Source organism: Mus musculus, chromosome 18 (assembly GCF_000001635.26).
Source record: "Mus musculus strain C57BL/6J chromosome 18, GRCm38.p6 C57BL/6J".
In the NCBI taxonomy this organism is placed as follows: Eukaryota; Metazoa; Chordata; class Mammalia; order Rodentia; family Muridae; genus Mus; species Mus musculus.
The window spans coordinates 6,758,338-6,764,529 of record NC_000084.6 but is presented as its reverse complement, the minus strand read 5'-3'; the positions used below and the strand labels follow the sequence as shown (position 1 = coordinate 6,764,529).

At 41.3% G+C, this 6,192-nt stretch overlaps 1 pseudogene; it reads left to right on the top strand.

Moving 5' to 3' along the window:
* Window positions 3,571-4,457, top strand: Gm7466 (predicted gene 7466; annotated as a pseudogene).

The window sequence follows — 6,192 nt, the reverse complement described above, 5'->3', positions numbered from 1 at the left end:
TATGCCCATCTCTCCACTAAGCTATACCAGAATTCTATAAATTACCTAGTAAAGTGTCTGTCCTTGTGGTTGTGACTAATGTCATGTGTGACAGACATTTAGTTAAAGAAAACATATAAATAAAATTTAGAATCAGTTAATTTCTTAGCCAGGCATGGTGGCATAAGCCTTTAATTCCAGCACTAGGGAGGCAGGAGCAGGTAGATTTCTGTGAGTTCAAGACAAGCCTAATTTACATAAGAGTTGGAGACCAGATATAGCTACAGAGTGAGACCCTATCTCAAAAACAAAACAAAAAATAATAATTTGTTAAATGCCTTGTAAATTTCTTAAGATAACCAAATGGTTTGTAGAGATGTCTCCTTAGAGCAAGGTTTCTTAATAATTAATAATAAAAGACAATGTGAAGAATCGGTGTGAGACAAGAGCTGTAGTTTTTACCTAGTGGCCATTTCTAGAGTTTTGTGTAGTCCTCTTTATCATTTAGACTTTTTATTTTATTTTATTTTATTTGCTGCTTCAATCTCAACCAGTTTTATCTTCGATATATATATATATATATATATATATATATATATATATATATATACATATATATATATATATACATATATATATGTGTGTGTGTGTGTATATGCTGCCCCCTTGGTGTCTCTCGGATCAACACTACTTCTTCCATTACTTTGAAGACTCTTACAGTTATATTTCTGGTTTACCTATTTCTCCTCAAGTTCAGGCCAACACACACAACTGCCAAGGTATCTCCTGAATATATTCCAAGAAAAACTGCCATGAACCAAAGTTAACACTGAACTCATTATCTTCTGTCAATGTGCGATTTTATCTTGACTTCCTTTATAACAAGTAACATTAACACCCATCTAATTTCCTTTCCCTTACTCCCACATCCTCTTGGTTCTCACAGTTGAAGCATACCTGGGATCCCTTTTTTCATGTTTATCAGCATCACCACAACCATCACCATCTGTAAGCTGGGTTACCATCTCAGCTGTGCAACAGGAGCCCTGCCTCTAGTTTCCTCTCACCTCATATCATAATACTGCAGCCAAAATGGAACTTTTTAAATGCTGATTTAAGAACTATTCCTGTTATCCCTCTGGGTTCATCTTTTGCTGTTCTATGCCTTGCATATTCTATACAACCAAACAAAACTTACTTTCAGTGATCATGACCCTTGTACACACTTCTTCTGCCTGGAGGAGTGCTCATCCTGGTCCCTTTCCACTCCACATAATCACACACCATTGCTAAGACAGCTACTTCACATTCCAGCTATTTTATCTCTTCCAGTAGATTTCTTTTATACCTCCCATGCCTGTGGTACCTGCTCCTCTAAGAAATTTTGCCAGTGTCCTGTGCTCAAATGGCAGTATGTGCCCCGCAGTATTCCAATTGTGTTTGTGCTTCTGTTCTTTATGTGTATGTGTGAGGTGTGTGTGTGTGTGTGTGTGTGTGTGTGTGTGTGCATGAAAGCAGTTGGCCTAAAAGGGCAGAAGAGGATTCAGATCTCCTGAAGCTGGAGTTACAGGCAACAGTGGTGAACTACCAAGAAAAACTTCCAAGAAAAACTCCTTAGAGTGAACTTGGGTAAAAGAAGAATTACATAATACTGTCATTGCTTTTGTCTCTAGAATTAAGTGCAATCCTTCCCTGAAGAGCTTCCTTCTTTCCTTTAGCAGTTCTTGGGATGTGTCCTAGAGAATCATTTGTGTCCAAATGTATTTGTTGATTTAGAAAATAAATCTCAAACCAAACTTGGGAATTTGTAACAATGTAGTTTTCCTTACCTGTTATTAAAATTGATTGGGATAGCTTTTAAAACTCTATCCTTATCATTTCAGTTGGAAAAAGGCCCCTCAGTATCATCTGCCACACACCCATTATCAGGTCCTGCTGGACAGAAATAAGCAGTTGTGTACTGTTAGGTGAACTGTAACTTTGAGAAAATAATCTAAGAAAAATATCTATACATGCTTAGCATAAGTGAAATTTAAATATATTCTTTTAGGGGCTAGGGAGATGGGAAGGTGGGAAAGAGCCTCATGTAAGCATGTTGACATGAACTTGGCTCAGCAGCAGCCATGTAAAAGCCAGATGTGGCAGGACTGAATCAGGAACCTCAGCATGGGTCAGGGAGACCCATACATACAGCCAGAGCTATGGAGGTTATTGGTCATCCAGCTTAGCCATTCAGTAAACTCCAGGGTAAGTGTTTCCACTTACCTCCCTGCCTCAAAAAATATAGAGATGATGAAGCAAAACAAGGGAGACATCCATGGTGACCTCTAGCCTCTGCATACATAAACATGTAGACAGACAGACACACACACACACATACATACTCTATATTTTTATTTTGTTTTTGTTTGAGGATCTGAAACATGAAGATAGCAGAGGGCTGACACTTGGTCGCTGAAGCTTAACAGCAACCAGAATTTCTTGAAGGAAAGAAAAAAAATGTTCAGTTTCAATGAGAATGGTGGACAGGATCATGCCCTGCTACTGTAGGAAACAACAGTGTGAAAAGACCCAGCCCTGGCTAGTATATAATCAAGAATGGAAACTACAAGGAGTGAAAGATCGGTTAAGTACAATGTTAACATCTTATGTACGGAGTTGGTGCTTTATTTCAAGGACAGTGTTTGTATGAAAAGTTTTTAGACATCAGTAAAATTTTTTTTGATGAAAAAGGGAGTGTGTGTGCATCTGTGCGTGTGCACACATGTACGTGCAATAGTAAGGACATAGAGGAATAAAGGCATAGGGACCTTATGGGGAAATATCTACCTGAAGTTGTAGGGATGGTCAATAAAGGGATAAGTACAAAAATATGGGGGTATTGTTCTCTGGCTGGAGAAGGAAAAGAAAAGGATGACTGAGATACCAAATGTTTCTCCACTTTCCCGTCATGGACCACTGATAATATAGAAAACGGGGGAAGAAGTGAGCAGGAAATATATACTGTTATCATTACATTTTATGTGAAAGTCATCCTTGGAAGCAGATTTTTCAGAATGTCTGTAGAGCTATGGTTCTAAAATTCAGGGGAGCATTTAAATAAATACCACTGTGTGTACTCTTTGGGAGTTTTACACATGAATACAACATGTCTTGATCATATCTACCCCTCCTTGATTGAGCTTCCCCAGCTCACTCCCTCTCAACTTTCTGTCTGGTGTTTGTTTGTTTGTTTGTTTTGTTTTTTGTAACCCAGCAAGTCCAGTTAGTTCTACTCTTATGTGTGCAGATGTGGGACTTTGCCTTGAGACATGGGCAATGTGCCAATGACAGCCCTGGAAAAAAGTGGCCCTTCCTGATGCTCTAGCCATCAACCACCAATAGGTCAGTAGCTCCTTCTAGAATGACAGGGTAGTGTTGTGAACTAAGTACCTGCTAACCAACTAAAAATCAAGATAGTCTCTCCTGCTGAAGTTGCATGCCCCAAAATGAAACTAAATATTAGTCAGTGGGAGGAGTCCAGATTAGAGAGCAGCTTCCCCAGCAGGCCAGCATGACTCAGCATGATCAGCAGGTTTTCTTGCCTTCATCCTTATGTCCAAAGCTGAGAAAAATGGTGTGAAGATTACCTTGCCTGTTGACTTTGTCACTGCTGACAAATTTGATGAGAATGCCAAGACTGGCCAAGCTACTGTGGCCTCTGGTATATCTGCTGGCTGCCTGGGCTTGGACTGTGGTACTGAGAGCAGCAAGAAATATGCCGAGGCTGTGGGCCGAGCTAAGCGGATTGTTTGGAATGGTCCTGTTGGGGTATTTGAATGGGAAGCCTTTGCCAGGGGAACCAAGTCACTCATGGATGAGGTGGTGAAAGCCACTTCTAGGGGTTGCATCACTATCATAGGTGGTGGAGACACTGCCACTTGCTGGGCCAAATAGAACACAGAGGATAAAGTCAGCCATGTGAGCACTGGGGGCGGTGCCAGTCTAGAGCTCCTGGAAGGTAAAGTCCTTCCTGGGGTGGATGCTCTCAGCAATTTTTAGTATTTTCTTTCCTGCCTTTGGTTCCTGTGCACAGCTCCTAAGTCAACCTAGTATTTTCCACATCTCCATTTGGTGTTAGCGCAAGATTCAGCTAGTGGCTGAGATGTGGCACCAGGAACCCTTAAACAGTTGCACAGCATCTCAGCTCGTCTTTACTGCATCAGGATTTGTCTGTGTTCTTCAAGAGCCCATTTAAATTCCTTAGTGACTAAAACCATTGTGCATTGTAGAGGGTGTCTATTTATATTCTGCCTGAGAAAGGAAGTGAGCTGTAAAGGCTGAGCTCTCTCTCTGACTTATGTAGCCTCTGGTTAGCTTCGTCACTCACTGTTCTTGACTCAGCATGGCAATCTGATGAAATCCCAGCTGTAAGTCTGCAGAAATTGATGATCTATTAAACAATAAAGATGTCCACTAAAATGGAAAAAAAAAAAAAAGAAACTTAACCCAAAGTGGTCCAGGGTCTGCTGTTGTTCCATTATCTTGTCTTTCTGAGGTCAGTAGTTGCCTCTTGTCTTTCTGTTCTGCTCACTACAGCCCAAACCAAACTCCTCTACTTATCCTTACTCCATGGAAGCAACTGTTATTATTCTAGCACTGAAAATAAGCCCAGTTAAAAGTTTAGACAAGGGGGCTGGTGAGATGGCTCAGGGGTTAAGAGCGCCGACTGTTCTTCCAAAGGTCCTGAGTTCAAATCCCAGCAACCACATGGTGGCTCACAACCATCCATAACGAAATCAAATGCCTCTTCTGGAGTGTCTAAGACAGCTACAGTGTACTCACATATAATAAATAAATAAATATTTTAAAAAATAGCCTTCTGAGTCTACAATACCAGAATGTTTCTCTCTCTCTCTCTCTCCTTCCTTCCTTCCCCTCTCTCTCCTTCCTTCCCCTCTCTCTCTTAAAAATAAATAAATAAAAGTTTAGACAAGTGGTGCTTTTTGTTCTTCCATGGCAGAGAGCAGGGCACCAAAGAGATAGTCAAGGAGATGTCATGCTAAGAGATGATTTGTACTTGACGGTTTTCTTCTCTGTGACACTCTGTTAGCTTTGAATAGGTGGGAAAGGTCAGATTCCTTTACATCCTTTAGACATGACTGACTTCTCCATATCCCTGCATTAATGCTTCCTATTACATTCCGAAACCATTGACTGCTAACAAGATTACATCTTTACTACTATCCCTTTCTTGTTCTCCTTTTCCTTTTTGCCTTGTTCTCTCTTCCCTCACTTCCCCTCTTTTCATTTCTTTTGTTTTCTTTTCTCCTCCTCCTACTGTAATTAGACTCAAATCCAGAACCTCATGGATACCAGCCAAGCACTGTAACAGTAACATTTCACACCATGTGATTCTAACTATGATATATGACTTTCTACTGAAAATAAAAGATTAAGATACATAGCTATACAAAGAGTTTTCAACTGAAGAATCTTGAATGGCCTAGAACCACCTAAAGAAATGATCAATTTCCTTAGTTATCAAGGAAATGCAAATCAAAAGGACCTTACACCAATCAGAATGGCTAAGAAAAAAACTCAGGAGACAGCAGATGCTGGCGGGGATGCAGAGAAAGAGAAACACTCCACCATTGTTGGTGGGATTGCAAGCTAGTACAATCACTCTGGAAATCAATCTGGAGGTTCCTTGGAAAATTGGAAATATCTCTACCTGAAGACCCAGCTGTTGTAATCATAAAAAGAGAAAGAGCTATTAAGATATGTTCTGGTGGAGTGTGGGGGAAGGGAGTACCCCGGCAGACCCATGCCAAGGCATCCCTTCCCCCTGAGAGACCAGCCATACAACAGTATATAGTATAGAATAGAGTTTATTCAGGGCATGGGGAGGAGAGTTAAGAGAGTAGTAGAGGCAGAGAAAGGCGGAGAGAGAGTAGAAAAGTAGAGGCCGGCCATAACCTCGTGGAAAGAGGGGGGAAGGGAATGGGAAGAGAGGGGGAGCAAAATGTAAGAGAGTTGCAAGAGAGCAAGACAGGCAAGAGAGAGAGGAGGGGCCAAGCAGCCCCTTTTATAGGGCCAGGCCTACCTGACTGTTACCAGGTAACCATGGGGAGGAGCTTACCTGGCTATTGCCAGGTACCTATGGGGATGGGTGCCGCAGACCCTCTGGGTCCCTGTGTCTGCGTGGAACTGGTCTCTAGTCTCGGGTGGACA